Source organism: Scyliorhinus torazame, chromosome 12, assembly GCF_047496885.1.
Source record: "Scyliorhinus torazame isolate Kashiwa2021f chromosome 12, sScyTor2.1, whole genome shotgun sequence".
NCBI lineage: Eukaryota > Metazoa > Chordata > Chondrichthyes > Carcharhiniformes > Scyliorhinidae > Scyliorhinus > Scyliorhinus torazame.
The window spans coordinates 136,430,022-136,452,002 of NC_092718.1; the positions used below are offsets into that span (position 1 = coordinate 136,430,022).

General features: G+C 39.6%; 1 long non-coding RNA gene across 1 annotated transcript in view; it reads right to left on the bottom strand.

The window, feature by feature from the left end:
* The window catches only part of LOC140386612 (uncharacterized), a 244,569-nt gene that overhangs the window by 20,338 nt on the left and 202,250 nt on the right, over positions 1-21,981 (bottom strand). The window lies entirely within an intron of this gene.

Here is a 21,981-nt window from a genome sequence, read left to right on the forward strand (position 1 = left end):
AGAGATATGGGGACAGTGCAGTTAATTGCCTTTGAGGCAGACGCTCTGCCATGATTAGGGGGTCCAGAGGGGGTTCACAAAAAAGATCCTGGGAATGAAGGGCTTTTCTTACGAGAAGCGGTTGAAGACTCTTGGTCTGTAATAATAACCTTTATTGTCACAAGTTGACTTACATTAACACTGCAATGAAGTTACTGTGAAAAGCCCCTAGTCGTCACATTCCAGCGCCTGTTCGGGTACACAGAGGGAGAATTCAGAATGTCCAAATTATCTAACAACACGTCTTTCGTGACTTGTGGGAGGAAACCGGAGCACCAGGAGGAAATCCACAGACACGGGAAGAATGTGCAGAGTCCACACAGACAGTGACCCAAGCTGGAAATCGAACATGGGACCCTGGCGCTGTGAGGCAAAAGTGCTAACGACTGTCTACCATGCCACCCACAATGCATTCGACTATTACACCCTGTACATGTGGGGGGCAATTCTCCAATATGGAGCCCAAGTGTTCGCGCCGTCGTCAACACCGTCGCATTTCACAACGGCGCGAACCGGGCCCGGGAATGACCTATTCTGGCCCCCACAGGGGCCAGCACGGCGCTGGAATGGTTCACGCCACTCTAGCCTCCTTTCGCAGCGCCAAATTTGCGCCATGCCAATCTGCGCATGCGCAGTTGGGCCCCGCCAACCTGCGCGGGTAACTTCTTTCGCGCCGGCCCCGACTCAACATGGGGTCGGTGTTCAGGGGCCGGCCATGCCAGGAAGTAGGCCCAGGGGGGGAAAGGTCGGCCCGCCGATCGGTGAAGGAGCCCCCCCCCCCGCCCCCAAACAGGCCGCCGCCCCCCGACCGTCCTCGCAGAGTTCCCGCCAGCAGCGACCAGGGGGGAACGGCGCCGGTGGGACCCTTTCGTATCGGCACGGCCGCTCGCCCCAGCTGGGCCGGAGAATCGGTGGCCCCGTCGATTCCAGCGGCCCGCGGCCAGCGCCGCGCCAAATGCGCTGGCGCAAATGGCGCCGATTTTCCGCACCTTGGAGAATCGCGCGCCGGCGTCGTGGCGTGATTGCTGCGATTCTCCGGCCCGACGCGGGGCTCGGAGAATCGCCCCTGTGATGTTTGTACCTTACAATAGGGGATAATTAGTGAGTGATGATACAGATCGGAGCTAATCGGCAAGTGAGCAGATATGGGAGTAATAACAATCAGTAATAAGTGGGGATTTAGCCATTGGGGATATATGATGCCAATTAGAAAGTGATGAAACATCAAACTAATTAATGAGTGATGATTTATGGCAGGTAATTATCGTTGATATATGTGGCTAATTAGCAGGTTTCTTTTACTTGTTCTTGGGAAGTAAGGGGCACCAGGAATTAATTGCCAATTGCCCCTTGAGAAGGTGGTGGTCAGCTGCCTTCTTGAATACCGCCCAATAGGGGCTCGCTAGTGGGATCTTAAATACTGTGACGCAGACCTGGACTGACGTTCCTGATGGTTCTGGGTTGGGACAATAGCCACCACTGGAGCTTTTTTTCTATTCAAATGTAGACCTTTGTTTTGCCTAATCTGGCCTCAATTGGAATTATCAGATTAAGTACACTCACAGTGCTGTTATGGAGGGAGTTCCAGGAGGTTGCGCCAGCGACAGTGAAGGAATGGCCGATATATTTCCAAGTCAGGGTGGTGAGTGACTTGGAGAGGAACCTCCAGGTGGTGGTATACCCAGGTATCTGCTGCCCTTGTCCTTCTAGATAGTGGTTGTGTATTTGGAAGGTGCTGCCGAAGGAACTTTTGTGACTTTCTGCAGTGTCTCTTGTAGATGGTACACATGGCTGCCACTGTGTGTCGCTGGTGTAGGGAGTGAATGTTTGTGGACGGGGTAGCAATCAAGCTTGGGCTGCTTTGTCCTGGATGGTGTTGAGCTTCTTAAGAGTTGTTGGAGCTGTACTCATCCAGACAAATGGAGAGTATTCCATCAAACTCCTAACTTATACCACATAGATGGACAGGCTTTGGGGAGTCAGTGAGTTAGTCACCGCACAATCCCCAGCATCTGATCTGTTTTTGTATTTATATGGCTGGCCCAGTTCATTTTCTGGTGAATGGTGACCTCCAGGATGCTGATTGTGGGGGATTCAGCAATGGTAATGCCATTGACTGTCAAGGGGTAATGGCTAGATTTTCTCTTGTTGGAGATGGTCTTTCCCTGGTACTTGTGTGGTACAACTGTTACTTGCCACCTAGTCCAAAGGAAAAGTAAGCATTTGTACTGGCTAGAAGGCTGGGAACAGACTAAGCCCCGTGAGGAATATAAGGAAATTATTAAGGAATTTAAGCAAGGAGTCAGGAGGGCTAAAAGGGGTCATGAAAAGTCATTGGCCAGCAGGATTAAGGAAACTCCCATGTATATAAAGAGCAAGAGTGTAGCCAAGGAAAGGGTTGGTCCTCTCAAGGACAGGAGAGGGAATCTATATGTGGGACCAAAGGAAATGGGCAAGGTACTGAATGAGTTCTTCGCATCAATATCCACCAAAGAGGACTTAGTGGATGATGAGTCTGGGGGAGGGTGTGCAGATAGCCTGGGTCACATTGAGATCAAAAAGGAGGAGGTGTTGGGCGTCTTGAAAACACAAAGGTAGATAAGTCCCAGGGCTTGATGGAATCTACCCCAGAATATGGAGGGAGGCAAGGGAGGAAATTGCTGGGGTCTTAATATGAATCTTTGTATCCTCACTGGCGAAAGGTGAGGCCCCAGAGGACTGAAGAATAGCTCATGTTGTTCCTTTGTTCAAGAAGGTAGCAAGGATAATCCAGGACATTGCAGGCTGGTAACCTTACATCAGTGGGAGGGAAATTAGTGAAGAGGATTCTTCGAGACAGGATTTTCTCTCATTTGGAGGAAACTGATTGTCTTAGTAATTAAGTGTAATTAACGAGTGATGTTACATGGGAGGGGCAGTCAGGCAGTGATTATATAAGGAGCAAATTGGTCAGCGATGATATATGAGGGTAATTAGTGAGAGATATTATATGGGAATAATTACCCAGTGATGAGAAATGGGGATAAGCGATGATAGATGGAAATAATTCGCGAATAATGATATATGGGTAATTAGCGAATTATCATATCAGGGTAATTGGCCAGTGATGCTATCTGGGTACTTAGTCAGTGATGATATCTGGGTAATTAGCAAATGATGATATCTGGGTAATTGTCCAGTAATGCTATCAGGGTAATTGGCAAATGATGATATCTGGGTAATTAGCGAATGATGATATCTGGGTAATTATCCAGTGATGCTTTCTGGGTAATTAGCAAATGATGGTATCTGGGTATTTGTCCAGTGATGCTATCTGGGTAATTGGCAAATGATGATATCTGGGTAATTAGCGAATGATGATATCTGGGTATTTGTCCAGTGATGCTATCTGGGTATTTGTCCAGTGATGCTATCTGGGTAATTGGCAAATGATGCTATCTGGGCAATTATCCAGTGATGCTATCTGGGTAATTGGCAAATGATGCTATCTGGGTAATTGGCAAATGATGCTATCTGGGTAATTGGCAAATTATGATATCTGGGTAATTGTCCAGTGATGCTATCTGGGTAATTGGCAAATGATGATATCTGGATAATTGTCCAGTGATGCTATCTGGGTAATTGGCAAATGATGCTATCTGGGTAATTGGCAAATTATGATATCTGGGTAATTGTCCAGTGATGCTATCTGGGTAATTGGTAAATGATGATATCTGGGTAATTGTCCAGTGATGCTATCTGGGTAATTGGCAAATGATGATAACTGGGTAATTGTCCACTGATGCCAATAATAATAATCTTTTATTGTCACAAGTATGAAGTTATTGTGAAAAGCCCCTAGTCGCCACATTCCAGCACCTTTTCGGGTAAGCTGGTGCGGGAATTGAACCCGCACTGCTGGCCTTGTTCTGCATTACAAACCAGCTGCCTAGCCCATTGAGCTAAACCATCCATCTGAGTAATTTGCGAATTATGATATCTGGGTAATTGTCCAGTGATGATATCTGGGTAATTAGTCAGTGATGCTATCTAGGTAATTAGTTAGTGATGATATCTGGGTATTTGTCCAGTGATGCTAACTGGGTAATTAGCGAATGATGACATCTGGATAATTAGTCAGTGATGCTATCTAGGTAATTAGTTAGTGATGATATCTGGGTATTTGTCCAGTGATGCTAACTGGGTAATAAGCGAACGATGATGTCTGGGTAATTATCCAGTGATGCTATCTGGGTAATTATCCAGTGATGATATCTGGGTAATTGTCCAGTGATGCTATCTGGGTAATTAGCAAATTATGATATCAGGGTAATTATCCAGTGATGCTATCTGGGTAATAAGTCAGTGATGATAACTGGATAATTGTCCCGTAATGCTATCTGGGTAATTAGCAAATGATGATATCTGGGTAATTATCCAGTGATGATATCTGGGTAATTATCCATTGATGAAAGCAAATTGCTGTTGACGCTGGAACCTGAAACCAAAAGAGAAAATGCTGGAACACCTCAGCAGGTCTGGCAACATCTGTACGGAGAGAAAAGAGCTAACGTTTCGAGTCCAGTTGACCCTTTATCAAAGTTGAATCCAGTGATGATATCTGGGTAATTAGCGAATGATTATATCTGGGTAATTATCCAGTGATGATATCTGGGTAATTAGTCAGTAATGATATCTGGGTAGTTATCCAGTGATGATATCTGGGTATTTAGAGAATGATGATATCTGGGTAATTATCCAGTGATTATATCTGGGTAATTAGTGAATGATGATATCTGGGTAATTGTCCGGTGATGATATCTGGGTAATTAGTGAATGATGATATCTGGGTAATTATCCAGTGATGATATCTGGGTAATTAGTGAATGATGATATCTGGGTAATTGTCCGGTGATGATATCTGGGTAATTAGCGAATGATGATATCTGGGTAATTATCCAGTGATGATATCTGGGTAATAAGCGACTGATGATATCTGGATAATTATCCAGTGATAAAACTGGGTAATTAGCGAATGACGATATCTGGGTAATTGTCCAGTGATACTATTGGGTAATTAGTGAATGATGATATCTGGGTAATTGTCCAGTGATGATTTCTGGGTAATTAGCGAATGATATCTGGGTAATTATCAGTGATGCTATCTGGGTAATTAGCGAATGATGATATCTGGGTAATTGTCCATTGATGGTTTCTGGGTAATATGTGAATGATGCTATCTGGGTAATTGTCCAGTGATGATATTTTGGTAATTAGCGAGTGATGAAAGATGGGGATAATTACCCAGCAACTTTATTTGGGGGAAATTACCTAGAGATGACATTTGGGGGCAATTATCAAGTGATGGTATTTGAGGGTGATTATCCAATGAAGAGATTTGGGAGCAATTGCCCAGTGATATTATGTCAGGCAATTATCCAAAGATATTTGAGAGTAATAATATAAGTGGATAATTATAATATTTCAGGTAAATATCCAGTGATATTTGGGGGTAATTAGTCAGTGATGAAAGATGTGTGAAATTATCCAGTGATGATATTTGGTGGCAATGATCCAGTGATGTTATTGGGGGTAATTATCCAGAGATATTTGTGGTAATTATCCAGTGATCATATATTGGGGCATTGTCTAATGATGATAGTTTGATAAATGTATCCTAGTGATAATATTTGGGGTAATTATCCAGCATTATTTGGGAGTAATTATCCAGTGCTGAAAGATGGTGGTAATTATCTCGCGATGATATTTGGGGGTAATTAACCAGTGATGATATTTGGGGGTAATTACCTAGTGATGATATTTGGTGATGATAAGTATACAGTGATTATATTCACAATAATTATCAGAAGATATTTGGGGTTAAGTATCCAGTGATGATATATGGGGTAATAAGCTCACGATAATACTTGCGGTAATTATCCAGTAATGATACTTTTTGCATTCAATTATCCAGTGATGATATCTGGGAGTAATTATACAGCAATGATACTTATGGTAAATATCCACTGATGGTGTAGGGGATAATTATCCAGTGATGATATCTGCGGGTAATTATCCAGAGATGACATCTCAGAGTAATTATCCAGTAATGATACTTATGGTAAATATTCAATGATGAAATAGGTACAATTATCCAGTGATCATAAATGGGGAGGATTATCCAGTGATAATATCTGAGGTTAATTATCCAGTGATGATACATGGCGGTAATTATCCAGCAATGATATATCGGGGTAATTATCCAGCAATGATAAGAGGGTAATTCTATAGCAATGGAAAATGAGGGAATTAGAAAGTGATGGTACATGGGGGTTAATATCCAGCAGCAAAATATGGGGGTAATTAGAAAACTGTGACATGAGTAATTATCCAATAATGGATTATGGAAGTAATTATCCAGCAATGAGATATGGGGGTAACGATCCAACGATGGAATATGTGGGAAACTATCCAGCGATGGAATATGGGGGTAATTATACAGTGATGGAATACGGGAGTATTTATCCAGTGTTGGGAGATGGGGGTAATTATCCAGCGATGGAATATGGAGGTAATGGGTGAGCTGAGGTCAATTAGGATAATTATCCAGCGAAGGAATATGGGGGTAATTATACAGTAATGGAATATGAGTAATTATCCAATGATGGAATATGGGGGTAATTATACAGTGATGGAATATGGGGGCAACTTATACAGCGATGGAATATGGGGTTAATTATACAGCGATGAAATATGGGAGTAATTATACAGTGATGGAATATGGGGGTAACTAGACAGCAATGGAATATGGTGGTAATTATACAGTGATGGAGTATGGGGGAATTAAACAGTGATGGAATACGGGAGTATTTATCCAGATATGGAATATGGGGGTAATTATACAGTGATGGAGTATGGGGGAATTAAACAGTGATGGAATATGGGGGTAATTATCCAGTGATGGAATATGGGGATATTGTCCAGCAATGGAATATGGGGGTAATTAGTAAGTGATGGTGCATGGGGGTAATTAGTAAGTGATGGAATATGGGAGTAATTATCCAGTGATAGAATATGGGGGTAATTATCCAGTGATGTAAGATGGGAGTAATTAGTAAGTGATGGAATATGGGAGTAATTATCCAGTGATAGAATGTGGGGGTAATTATACAGCGATGGTATATGGGGGTAATTATACAGAGATTGAAAATGCCGGTAATTTTACAATGATGGAATATGGGAGTAATTATACACTGATGGAATATGGGAGTATTTATACAGTGATGGAATATGGTGATAATTATACAGCAATGAGATATGCGGGTAATTATACAGTGATGGAATATGGGGTAGTTATCCACTGATGGGACATGGGGCAATTATCCAGTGATGGGATATTGGGGTAATTATACAGTGATGGAATGTGGGAGTAATTATCCAATGATGGAGTATGGGGGTAATTATACAGTGATGGAATATGGGGGTAATTATACAGTAGATGGAATATAGGGATAATTATACAGTGATGGACTATGGGGGTAATTATACAGTGATGGAATATGGGGGTAATTATACAGTGATGGAATACGGGGGTAATTAACAAGCTGTGGTCATTGAGGGTAATTATCCAGTGTTGGAATATGGGATAAATTATGCAGCTATGGAATATGGGCATAATTATCCAGCGATGGAATATGGGAATAATTATCCAGCGATGGAATATGGGAATAATTATCCAGCGATGGAATATGGGGATAATTATACAGTGATGGAATGTGGGAGCAATTATACAGCGATGCAATAGGGGAGTAATTATACAGCGATGGAAAAATGGGGTAATTATACAACAATGGAATATGGGAGTAATTATCCAGCAATGGAATTTGGGGGTATTTATACAGTGATGGAATATGGAGGTAATTATACAGTGATGCAATATGGGAGTAATTATAGAAGGATGGAATATGGGAGTAATTATAGAAGGATCGAATATGGGAGTAATTATGCAACGATGGAATAGGGGAGTAATTATAGAGCGATGGAATATGGGGGGGATTTATACAGTGATGGAATATGGAGGTAATTATACAGTGATGCAATATGGGAGTAATTATAGAAGGATGGAATAGGGGAGTAATTATGCAACAATGGAAAATGGAGATAATTATACAGCAATGGAATATGGGGGTAATTATCCAGTGATGGGATATGAGGAGAATTATACAGCGATGGAATATGGGAGTAATTATACAGCGATGCAATATGGGAGTAATTATAGAAGGATGGAATATGGGAGTAATTATGCAACGATGGAAAATGGAGATAATTATACAGTGATGGCATCTGGGAGTAATTATCCAGTGATGGAATATAGGGGTAATTATACAGTGATGGACTATGGGGGTAATTATACAGTGAAGGAATATGGGGGTAATTATGCAGTGATGGAATATGGGGGTAATTAACGAACTGTGGCCATTGAGGTTAATTATCCAGTGTTGGAATATGGGGTAAATTATGCAGCTATGGAATATGGGAGTAATTATCCAGCGATGGAATATGGGAATAATTATCCAGCGATGGAATATGGGAATAATTATCCAGCGATGGAATATGGGAGTAATTATCCAGCGATGGAATTTGGGCGTATTTATATAGTGATGGAATATGGGTGTAATTATAGAGTGATGGCATATGGGTGTAATTATACAGTGGTGGAAATGGGAAGTAATTGTACGGCGACGTAATATGGAGGTAATTATGCAGAAATGAAATGAAATGAAAATCGCTTATTGTCACAAGTAGTCTTCAAATGAAGTTACTGTGAAAAGCCCCTAGTCACCACATTCTGGCGCCTGTTCGGGGAGGCTGCTTTGGGAATTGAACCGTGCTGCTGGTCTGCCTTGGTCTGCTTTAAAAGCCAGCGATTTAACCCAGTGTGCTAAACCAGCCCTGGTCATCATCCAGTGATGGAATATGAGGATATTTATACAGCGATGGAATAGGGGGGTAATTATCCACTGATGAATATCGGGGTAATTATACAGCGATGGAATATGGGGTAGGTAATTATATTGTGATGGAAAATGGGGGTAATTATACAGCGATGGAATATGGGGGTAATTATACAGCGATGGAATATGGGGGTAACTATACAGCAATGGAATATGGGGTTAATTATACAGTGATGGAATATGGGGTAGGTAATTATATTGTGATGGAAAATGGGGGTAATTATACAGTGATGCAATATGGGGGTAATTATACACATGGAATATGGGGTAATTATACAGTGATTTAACATAGGAGTAATTATCCAGACATGGAATATGGGATAATTATACAGTGATGGAAGATGGGAGTAATTATACAGAATTGGAATATGGGATTATTATACAGTGATGGAATATAGGGGTAATTATACACATGGAATATGGGGGTAATTATACTCATTTAATATGGTGTAATTATACAGTGATGGAATATGGGAGTAATTATCCAGATATGGAATAATTATACAGTGATGGAATATGGGAGTAATTATACAGAATTGGAATATGGGATAATTATACAGCGATGGAAAATGGGGGTAATTACACAGTGATGGAAGATGGGGGTAATTATACAGTGATGGAATACGGAATATTAATCCAGTGTTGGGAGATGGGGGTAATTATCCAGCGATGGAATATGGAGGTAATTGGTGAGCTGAGGTCAGTTAGGGTAATTATCCAGCAATGGAATATGGGGGTAATTATACAGTAATGGAATATGAGAGTAATTATCCAATGATGGAATATGGGGGTAATTATATAGTGATGAATCTGGGGGTAATTATACAGTGATGGAATATGGGGGCAACTTATACAGCGATGGAATATGGGGTTAATTATACAGCGATGGAATATGGGAGTAATTAGACAGCAATGGAATATGGCGGTAATTCTACAGTGATGGAGTATGGGGGAATTAAACAGTGATGGAATACGGGAGTATTTATCCAGATATGGAATATGGGGGTAATTATACAGTGATGGAGTATGGGGGAATTAAACAGTGATGGAATATTGGGGTAATTATCCAGTGATGTAAGATGGGAGTAATTAGTAAGTGATGGTGCATGGGAGTAATTAGTAAGTGATGGAATATGGGAGTAATTATCCAGTGATAGAATGTGGGGGTAATTATACAGCGATGGTATATGGGGGTAATTATACAGAGATTGAAAATGCGGGTAATTTTACAATGATGGAATATGGGAGTAATTATACACTGATGGAATATGGGAGTATTTATACAGTGATGGACTATGGGGGTAATTATACAGTGATGGAATATGGGGGTAATTAACAAGCTGTGGTCATTGAGGGTAATTATCCAGTGTTGGAATATGGGGTAAATTATAAAGCTATGGAATATGGGCATAATTATCAAGTGATTGAATATGGGAATAATTATCCAGCGATGGAATATGGGAATAATTATCCAGCGATGGAATATGGGGATAATTATACAGTGATGGAATGTGGGAGGAATTATGCAGCGATGGAAAAATGGGGTAATTATAAAACAATGGAATATGGTAGTAATTATCCAGCAATGGAATTTGGGGTATTTATACAGTGATGGAATATGGAGGTAATTATACAGTGATGCAATATGGGAGTAATTATAGAAGGATGGAATATGGGAGTAATAATGCAACAATGGAAAATGGAGATAATTATACAGCAATGGAATATGGGGGTAATTATCCAGTGATGGGATATGAGGAGAATTATACAGCGATGGAATATAGGGATAATTATACACATGGAATATGGGGGTAATTATACTCATTTAATATGGTGTAATTATACAGTGATGGAATATGGGAGTAATTATCCAGATATGGAATAATTATACAGTGATAGAATATGGGAGTAATTATACAGAATTGGAATATAGGATAATTATACAGTGGTCGAATATGGCAGTAATTATCCAGATATGGAATTTGGGATAGTTATACAGTGATGGAATATGGGAGTTATTCTCCATGATTGGAATGCTGGGTAGTTATACAGTGATGGAATATGGGGGTAATTATACACATGGAATGAGACTAATTATACAGCGATGGAGCATGGGAGTAATTATACAGTGATAGAGAAGGGGAGTAATTATACAGCGATGGAATATGAAGCAATGAGATATGCGGGTAATTGTACAGTGATGGAATCTGGGGTAATTATCCAGTGATGGAACATGGGGGTAATTATACAGCAATGAAATATGGGGTAATTATGCAGTGATGGAATATGGAGTAAATTATCCAGCGATGGAATATGGGAGTGATTATCCAGTGATGGAATAAGGGAGCAATTATACAGCTATGGAATATGGGAGTAATTATACAATGATGGAATATGGGGGTAATTAACCAGCGATGGAATATGGGAGTAATTATACAGCGATGGAATATGGGGGTAATTATGCAGCGATGGAATATGGGGGTAATTATACAGTGATGGAATATGGGAGTAATTATACAACAGTGGAACATGGGAGTAATTATACAATGATGGAATATGGGAGTAATTATCCAGCGATGGAATATTGGAGTAATTATACAATGATGGAATATTGGAGTAATTATACAGCAATTGAATATGGGAGTAATTATACAGTGATGAAATATGGGGGTAATTATTCAGTGATGGAATATGCGAGTAATTATATAGCGGTTTAATATGGGGATAATTACATAGTGATGGAATATGAGGGTAATTTTACAGTGATGGAATATGCAGGGAATTATACAGTAATGGATTATGGGAGTAATAATCCAGATATGGAATATGGGGGTAATTATACAGTGATGGAATATGGGGGTAATTATACAGTGATGGAATATGGGGGTAATTATACAGCAATGAGATATGCGGGTAATTGTACAGTGATGGAATATCGAGGTAATTATACAGCCATGAAATATGGGGTAATTATCCAGCGATGGAATATGGCGTAATTATCCAGTGATAGAATATGGAGGTAATTATACAGTGCTGGAATATGGGGTAATTATCCAGTGATGGAATATGGGGGTAATTATACAGCAATGAGATTTGGGTGTAATTATACAGTGATGGAATATGGTGGTAATTATCGAGCTGTGGTCAATGAGGGTAATTATCCAGTCATGTAATATGGGAGTAATTATCTAGTGTTGGAAAATGCGGGTAATAATAGTGATGGAATGTGGGAGTAATTAACCAGTGATGGAATATAGGGGTAATTGTACAGTGATGGACTATGGGGGTAATTATACAGTGAAGGAATATGGGGGTAATTATGCAGTGATGGAATATGGGGGTAATTAACGAGCTGTGGTCATTGAGGGTAATTATCCAGTGTTGGAATATGGGGTAAATTATGCAGCTATGGAACATGGGAGTAATTATCCAACGATGGAATATGGGAATAATTATCCAGCGATGGAATATGGGAATTATTATCCAGCGATAGAATATGGGAATAATTATCCAGCGATGGAAAAATTGGGTAATTATACAACAATGGAATATGGGAGTAATTATCCAGCGATGGAATTTGGGGGTATTTATACAGTGATGGAATGTGGGAGGAATTATACAGCGATGCAATAGGGGAGTAATTATACAGCGATGGAATATGGGGGGATTTATACAGTGATGGAATATGGGTGTAATTATAGAGTGATGGCATATGGGTGTAATTATACAGTGGTGGAAATGGGAAGTAATTGTACGGCGATGTAATATGGAGGTAATTATGCAGAAATGAAATGAAATGAAAATCGCTTATTGTCACAAGTAGTCTTCAAATGAAGTTACTGTGAAAAGCCCCTAGTCACCACGTTCTGGCGCCTGTTCGGGGAGGCTGCTTTGGGAATTGAACCGTGCTGCTGGTCTGCCTTGGTCTGCTTTAAAAGCCAGCGATTTAGCCCAGTGTGCTAAACCAGCCCTGGTCATCATCCAGTGATGGAATATGAGGATATTTATACAGCGATGGAATATGTGGGTAATTATCCACTGATGAATATCGGGGTAATTATACAGCGATGGAATATGGGGTAGGTAATTATATTGTGATGGAAAATGGGGGTAATTATACAGTGATGCAATATGGGGGTAATTATACACATGGAATATGGGATCATTATACAGTGATGTAACATAGGACTAATTATCCAGACATGGAATATGGGATAATTATACAGTGATGGAAGATGGGAGTAATTATGCAGAATTGGAATATGGGATTATTATACAGTGATGGAATATAGGGGTAATTATACACATGGAATATGGGGGTAATTATACTCATTTAATATGGTGTAATTATACAGTGATGGAATATGGGAGTAATTATCCAGATATGGAATAATTATACAGTGATGGAATATGGGAGTAATTATACAGAATTGGAATATGAGATAATTATACAGCGATGGAAAATGGGGGTAATTATACAGTGATGGAAGATGGGGGTAATTATACAGTGATGGAATACGGGAGTATTTATCCAGTGTTGGGAGATGGGGGTAATTATCCAGCGATGGAATATGGAGGTAATTGGTGAGCTGAGGTCAGTTAGGGTAATTATCCAGCGATGGAATATGGGGGTAATTATACAGTAATGGAACATGAGAGTAATTATCCAATGATGGAATATGGGGGTAATTATATAGTGATGAATATTGGGGTAATTATCCAGTGATGTAAGATGGGAGTAATTAGTAAGTGATGGAATATGGGAGTAATTATCCAGTGATAGAATGTGGGGGTAATTATACAGAGATTGAAAATGCGGGTAATTTTACAATGATGGAATATGGGAGTAATTATACACTGATGGAATATGGGAGTATTTATACAGTGATGGACTATGGGGGTAATTATACAGTGATGGAATATGGGGGTAATTAACAAGCTGTGGTCATTGAGGGTAATTATCCAGTGTTGGAATATGGGGTAAATTATGCAGCTATGGAATATGGGCATAATTATCCAGTGATTGAATATGGGAATAATTATCCAGCGATGGAATATGGGAATAATTATCCAGCGATGGAATATGGGGATAATTATACAGTGATGGAATGTGGGAGGAATTATACAGCGATGCAATAGGGGAGTAATTATACAGCGATGGAAAAATGGGGTAATTATACAACAATGGAATATGGTAGTAATTATCCAGCAATGGAATTTGGGGGTATTTATACAGTGATGGAATATGGAGGTAATTATACAGTGATGCAATATGGGAGTAATTATAGAAGGATGGAATATGGGAGTAATTATGCAACGATGGAACAGGGGAGTAATTATAGAGCGATGGAATATGGGGATAATTATACAGTGATGGAATGTGGGAGGAATTATACAGCGATGCAATAGGGGAGTAATTATACAGCGATGGAAAAATGGGGTAATTATACAACAATGGAATATGGTAGTAATTATCCAGCAATGGAATTTGGGGGTATTTATATAGTGATGGAATATGGAGGTAATTATACAGTGATGCAATATGGGAGTAATTATAGAGGATGGAATATGGGAGTAATAATGCAACAATGGAAAATGGAGATAATTATACAGCAATGGAATATGGGGGTAATTATTCAGTGATGGGATAGGAGGAGAATTATACAGCGATGGAATATGGGAGTAATTATACAGCGATACAATATGGGAGTAATTATAGAAGGATGGAATATGGGAGTAATTATGCAACGATGGAAAATGGAGATAATTATACAGCAATGGAATATGGGGGTAATTATACAGCAATGGAATATGGGGGTAATTATCCAGTGATGGGATATGAGGAGAATTATACAGCGATGGAATATAGGGATAATTATACACATGGAATATGGGGGTAATTATACTCATTTAATATGGTGTAATTATACAGTGATGGAATATGGGAGTAATTATCCAGATATGGAATAATTATACAGTGATAGAATATGGGAGTAATTATACAGTGGTCGAATATGGCAGTAATTATCCAGATATGGAATTTGGGATAGTTATACAGTGATGGAATATGGGAGTTATTCTCCAGAATTGGAATACTGGGTAGTTATACAGTGATGGATATGGGGGTAATTATACACATGGAATGAGACTAATTATACAGCGATGGAGCATGGGAGTAATTATACAGTGATAGAGAAGGGGAGTAATTATACAGCGATGGAATATGAAGCAATGAGATATGCGGGTAATTGTACAGCGATGGAATCTGGGGTAATTATCCAGTGATGTAATATGGGGTAATTGTCCAGTGATGGAACATGGGGGTAATTATACAGCAATAAAATATGGGGTAATTATACAGTGATGGAATATGGGGTAAATTATCCAGCGATGGAATATGGGAGTGATTATCCAGTGATGGAATAAGAGAGCAATTATACAGCTATGGAATATGGAAGTAATTATACAATGATGGAATATGGGGGTAATTAACCAGCGATGGAATATGGGAGCAATTATACAATGATGGAATATGGGGGTAATTATACAGCGATGGAATATGGGGGTAATTATACAGTGATGGAATATGGGAGTAATTATACAACAGTGGAACATGGGAGTAATTATACAATGATGGAATATGGGAGTAATTATCCAGTGATGGAATATTGGAGTAATTATACAGCGATAGAATATGGGAGTAATTATACGGTGATGGAATATGGGAGTAATTATACAGTCATGGAATATGGGAGAAATTATACAGTGATGGAATATGGGAGTAATTATACTGCGATGGAATATGGGAGTAATTACACAGTGATGGAATATGGGAGTAATTATACAGCGATTGAACATGGGGGTAATTATAGAGTGATGGAATATGCGAGTAATTATATAGCGGTGTAATATGGGGATAATTACATAGTGATGGAATAGGAGGGTAATTTTACAGTGATGGAATATGCAGGGAATTATACAGTAATGGATTATGGGAGTAATAATCCAGATATGGAATATGGGGGTAATTATACAGTGATGGAATATGGGGGTAATTATACAGCAATGAGATATGCGGGTAATTGTACAGTGATGGAATATCGAGGTAATTATACAGCCATGGAATATGGCGTAATTATCCAGCGATGGAATATGGCGTAATTATCCAGTGATAGAATATGGAGGTAATTATACAGCAATGAGATTTGGGTGTAATTATACAGTGATGGAATATGGGGTAATTATCCAGTGATGGAATATGGGGGTAATTATACAGCAATGAGATTTGGGTGTAATTATACAGTGATGGAATATGGTGGTAATTATCGAGCTGTGGTCAATGAGGGTAATTATCCAGTCATGTAATATGGGAGTAATTATCTAGTGTTGGAAAATGCGGGTAATAATAGTGATGGAATGTGGGAGTAATTAACCAGTGATGGAATATAGGGGTAATTGTACAGTGATGGACTATGGGGGTAATTATACAGTGAAGGAATATGGGGGTAATTATACAGTGATGGAATATGGGGGTAATTAACGAGCTGTGGTCATTGAGGGTAATTATCCAGTGTTGGAATATTGGTTAAATTATGCAGCTATGGAATATGGGAGTAATTATCCAGCGATGGAATATGGGGATAATTATCCAGCGATGGAAAAATTGGGTAATTATACAACAATGGAATATGGGAGTAATTATCCAGCGATGGAATTTGGGGGTATTTATACAGTGATGGAATGTGGGAGGAATTATACAGCGATGCAATAGGGGAGTAATTATACAGCGATGGAATATGGGGGGATTTATACAGTGATGGAATATGGGTGTAATTATAGAGTGATGGCATATGGGTGTAATTATACAGTGGTGGAAATGGGAAGTAATTGTACGGCGATGGGATATGGAGGTAATTATACAGAAATGAAATGAAATGAAAATCGCTTATTGTCACAAGTAGTCTTCAAATGAAGTTACTGTAAAAAGCCCCTAGTCACCACATTCTGGCGCCTGTTCGGGGTGGCTGCTTTGGAAATTGAACCGTGCTGCTGGTCTGCCTTGGTCTGCTTTAAAAGCCAGCGATTTAGCCCAGTGTGCTAAACCAGCCCTGGTCATCATCCACTGATGAATATGGGGGTAATTATACAGCGATGGAATATGGGGGTAATTATACAGCGATGGAATATGGGGGTAACTATACAGCAATGGAATATGGGGTTAATTATACAGTGATGGAATATGGGGTAGGTAATTATATTGCGATGGAAAATGGGGGTAATTATACAGTGATGCAATATGGGGGTAATTATACACATGGAATATGGGGTAATTATACAGTGATTTAACATAGGAGTAATTATCCAGACATGGAATATGGGATAATAATACAGTGATGTAACATAGGAGTAATTATCCAGACATGGGATAATTATACAGTGATGTAACATAGGAGTAATTATCCAGCATGGAATATGGGATAATAATACAGTGATGGAAGATGGGAGTAATTATACAGAATTGGAATATGGGATTATTATACAGTGATGGAAAATGGGGGTAATTATACAGTGAAGGAAGATGGGGCTAATTATACAGTGATGGAATATCGTGTAATTATACAGCGATGGAATATGGAGGTAATTATACAGTGATGGAATATGGGGTAATTATACACATGGAATATGGGGGTAATTATACTCATTTAATATGGTGTAATTATACAGTGATGGAATATGGGAGTAATTATCCAGATATGGAATAATTATACAGTGATGGAATATGGGAGTAATTATACAGAATTGGAATATGGGGTAATTATACAGCGATGGAAGATGGGATAATTATACAGCGATGGAAAATGGGGGCAATTATACAGTGATGGAATATGGGGTAATTATACAGCGATGGAATATGGAGGTAATTATACAGTGATGGAATATGGGGTAATTATACAGCGATGGAATATGGAGGTAATTATTCAGTGATGAAATATGGGGGTAATTATACAGTGATGGAATATAGGGTAATTATACAGCGATGGAATATGGAGGTAATTATCCAGTGGTGGAATATGGAGGTAATTTTACACATGGAATATGGAGTAATTATACAGTGATTGAATATGGGAGCAATTATCCAGATATGGAATATGGGAGTAATTATACAGAATTGGAACAATGGATAATTATACAGTGATGGAATATGAGTGTAATTATCCACTGATGGAATATGGGAGTAATTACACAGCGATGGAATATAGGAGTAATTATCTAGCGATGGAATATGGGAGTAATTATACAGTGATGGAAAACGGTAGTAATTATACAGAATTGGAATGATGGATAATTATCCAGTGATGGAAAATGGGGGTAATTATACAGTGATGGAATGTGGGAGTAATTATACAGTGATGGAATATTGGGGGAATTATACAGTGATGGAATGTGGGAGTAATTATACAGCGATGGAATGTGGGAGTAATTATACAGTGATGGAAATGGGGAGTAAGTATACAGCGATGGAATATGGGGGAAATTATAAAGTGATGGAATATTGGGGTAATTACACAGTGATGGAATATGGGAGTTATTATACAGCAATGGAATATGGGGGTAATTACACAATGATGGAATATGGGGGTAATTATATACGTGGAATATGGGATGATTATACAGTGGTCGAATATGGGAGTAATTATCCAGATATGGAATTTGGGATAATTATACAGTGATGGAATATGGAAGTTATTCTCCAGAATTGGAATACTGGGTAGTTATAGAGTGATGGAATATGGGGGTAATTATACGCATGGAATATGAGACTAATTCTACAGCGATGGAACATGGGAGTAATTATACAGTGATAGAGAAGGGGAGTAATTATACAGCGATGGAATATGAAGCAATGAGATATGCGGGTAATTGTACAGTGATGGAATCTGGGGTAATTATCCAGCGATGGAATATGGGAGTAATTATCCAGTGATGGAATAAGGGAGCAATTATACAGCGATGGAATATGGGAGTAATTATACAATGATGGAATATGCGGGTAATTATCCAGCGCTGGAATATGGGAGCATTAAACAGCGATGGAATATGGGAGTAATTATACAATGATGGAATATGGGGGTAATTAACCAGCGATGGAATATGGGGGTAATTATGCAGCGATGGAATATGGGAGCAATTATACAATGATGGAATATGGAATATGAAGTGCTAATACCAGCAAAATCAAACCGAATTCGGCTACTATTGTTAAACATGGTTTACGAGTAGAAAAGACAAGTATATATTTTTAAACAATACCTTGGCTATGGCAGCTCAAGTTCAGGCACATTTCTGGCGTGATCCGCCAGCAAACCCTGATCCCCTTGTAAATCAAACATTTATTGTTCTCAACGGAACATTACTCGTGGATCATTTACTTGCATTACAACATCCCTTTGCAGATGGACAGAGATTTACGCTTGAAATAACAGACTTTTTCTCGGGGAAGAATCACAGACAGGATTGTCAGTTTAAACAGCAGCCAAAAGTTTTCGACTGCAAACCAGTGCTTATCAGACAAGCTTTTGAGATAACAAACAGCCTGTGCTGTAATTCAACACTTTTCTTTCAAGTCAGAGAAATTCCAGCATTTCAAATTACACAAAAGGAAACTAGTGGATTGTGAGTTCCCCACCTCTCTGATGAATGTTAATTATTTTAAACAAACAGTTGATTGGAATTGCCAGGCTCTTATGTTTGAATTACTTGAAATAAGGTTCATTTAATTCTATTTGTAAATTAATAGAAACTTTTAAAAAAACTCCGTGACATCATTTTAAAAGTGTAAATCGGGAAATGACAGTTGGTTTTACTAAGGTATAAATCACCGCAGGTAACTCCTATCTCCCAAAAACTGGGAACATTTTTGTGAATGTAAGAAAACTGTTAAAACCTTTTTCAATCTTTGCCAAGTAACAAAAAATTGCCATTGGTTATAAATAGGCAAATAGTTATTCTTAAGTGACTTTAATATCAGTCACTGACTCAGCCCACCACCTGTGCCTGCAGGATGCAGCACACAAGTCAACAAAATCAAACTGCTAAATACCATGCTGTTATTCAGGCTTGCGGAGACCTTGAGGAACTTTGCCAGCTGTCGGCTACTAAACTAGGAGGACATAAGGGCGTCCCCTCCACCTCTGGGACATAACCCGGGGGGGGGGGAACAGGAGCACCAGTTGCCCCTCGTCTCGTATCCCAGGCAGGAGACAAACTTCTGCCGGAAGGTCCCCAGGATCTCCTGCACGAGCTCCAGCCTCAGGTTCCAGACAGCAGCCTTTTAGACAAACCCCCAGGCAGACACCACCAGGACCCTCTAGGGACCCGCATCGCCTGTTCGAGGACAGAGGTCTGCGATTCCCCCAATACCCTCAACAAGGACGGAATGAGTTCCGAGACAGAGCTAATATACGCTCCCCTGGAAGATACCAGAATGATAGAAATCCACAGAGACAACAGCAACAATGCCAGGGTGATAGAAATCCACAGAGACAACAGCAACAATGCCAGGGTGATAGAAATCCACAGAGACAACAGCAGCAATACCAGGATCAGCCTAGAACTAATGGCAGTACTGGACAAATCAGAGGCCAAGGTAGAAATTCTAAAGGCGGCCGTGTTGCAGCCAACATCCGAGTGTACACCACCTCTAAGAATCACTATTGACTAACAGGCTGGTCCGCTCACAAATTCTCCCAAATCACTCCCGCTCAATTCCCATACATAAATGCCACGCTGTATCTTAATCCAAAATTACTAACCACTACAATAGGGGTAATTTTACTCCTATGGGCGGAAATGCCCCTCATAGATGAAGGATTTGCCTGCTACCATTCCTTAAACAGACCCATAATAGGGACCAGAAGTGTAAAAGGCATAACTTCAGAAGTAAAACAAATACCATTGGTACAGATCAAGTAATTAGATGTCAAGCTGGACTATGGACAAATTTAGACAAAGATCAAGATTGTGACATTATCCTATCCCAAGACATAAATCAAAAGTATGACTTACTTCAATTAGCTCCTCAGGATAATAGGAAAAAACAGTTCGAGGAAATCCTTAAGGATAGCACAGACAAGTAGGCAAAAGCACAAATTAAAAATTTAGTTCTCAGACACTGGGACTTATTCCAAAAACATCAGAATCACTGCGGACTGCTGAAAATTAACCCAGTCACAACCGGAGTCAACGACTTCCCGGTTCAGAAACAATGGTTCATCCAAGACCCGGAGTGCAGAGCCGCGCTCCAAAAAACAATTGACTCCCTATGCCAACAAGGCGTTCTGATTAAAAGATCATCTCCTCATAATTCCCCTATGTTTGGAATTCCCAAAGCTAAAGGCGGAATCAGACTTTTAGTTGACTACCGAGAACTAAACCGCGTTACGATTCCAAACGGAGCCCAATCCGCCAGCATACAACAAGTTACACAACAAATTAGCAGAAAAAAGTACAAATCCACTTTAGACTTATCCAATGGCTTCTGGTCACACCCAATCCTCCCTGAGCAGTATGATTACACAGCGTTCACTGGTCCTAATGGCCACCAGTACGACTGGACCCGACTCCCGCAGGGCTTCCGCAATTCGCCTCAGCTCTTCGCGGCAGGCGTTATTTCAGCATTAGTGCCCATACGTCAGAAGTACGATATCGACGTCTACGTAGACAATGTGTACGTGACAACCGACACCCGTGAACAACACTTAGAAGCCCTGGACAAAATCTTTACCCTTTTAAAAATCCATGGATACAGAGTCGGCCTTAAGAAATGCCAATTGTTTAAAAAATCAGTTGAATACCTCGGTGTCAATGTCACAGACACTGGCCGAGGCCTTACTGACTCCTTTTCCGAGAAACTGTCGGCTATTAAGAATCTTACTTCCCTTAAACAGCT